We start from the raw sequence: 1,159 nt of genomic DNA, 5'->3' as shown, positions 1-1,159 counted from the left end.
ATATATACTATATATATATATATATACTGATAAAAACATTCTAAAAAAAATCAAATTTTAGCGATACTAGATAAAAGATAAAATGTTAAAGTTACTAATTATATTTTCTGTACAAATTGTAATTAAGCGTAGTAAATATATATTTTAGTTTACTTCACTATCAATATTTATACACTAATAAATAATCGACGAGTTTACACGTTTATATACATCTATTTTCATTTTTCGTTATTAGCCTAAATGTATAAGCTAGAACCATGACATTAAATTTAATCTGTATTTAAATTGTTTATTGTGCTGTACAATTAAAAAGTTTTTTTTTATAAATTTGTTCTTTTATATAAATTGCTTTTTGCGCTTTTGCGTTTTTATTAATCTTTTTTTGAATATTGATATCTTTTCACATGTTTTCTTTTATCGTTACACATATAACTGTGCTAAAATATATTTTATTCTGTAAGAAGAAACAACATTTACTCAACAACTTACTCACATTTCTCATCAGACAGAGTTTTTAATTTTGTATTTTCTTTTTCTAAATCATTGATATGTGTTATTTGCGAAAATTACTTTCCTTCGTATTGAATACAAATGTACATTTGCTAGAATTTATCACTAATGGAGCGAAAAGGAAATTGAACCGTATATATTAAAATAGTAGCTTTGTGTCAGTCTTATGCAATTGCATAATTTATCTATCTTTCTATAAGTCTGTTCTTTTTAGATAAAGTTCTTGCACGAGTCATTTTTTTTCCCTTTTCTCTCCATGTTGAAAAGAAAAAGAGAAAAAATGAACCGTGCAAGAAGTTCAGTTAAAAAGAATAGACTTTATGACAAGCTATTTGTTTTTTATTATGGCGCGTTTTCTGCTCTATGGATATTTAAGATATATTTTTTATTTGTATTATTATAGAAAGATATCACCGTTTTGATTACTCTAAATCAGAGCTGTCCAGGATACTTTTAATTTACGCTTGAAATTGATATGTGTCAATATTCATGCCTATTACCATTCCTACACTTTATTGCTATTTTGTTATGACGCTCGTTCTTAGAGACAACACTAGTCTGAAATTGTTAAAAGTTGTTAAAAATTGTTAAAAGTTTTTGATCTATGTCACTAAGTTTAAAAGTATAGTATATTATTATAAGGTATTGC

The sequence above is a fragment of the Atta colombica genome, unplaced genomic scaffold (assembly GCF_001594045.1).
Source record: "Atta colombica isolate Treedump-2 unplaced genomic scaffold, Acol1.0 scaffold238, whole genome shotgun sequence".
Taxonomy (NCBI): Eukaryota; Metazoa; Arthropoda; class Insecta; order Hymenoptera; family Formicidae; genus Atta; species Atta colombica.
This window is presented reverse-complemented; position numbering follows the sequence as displayed.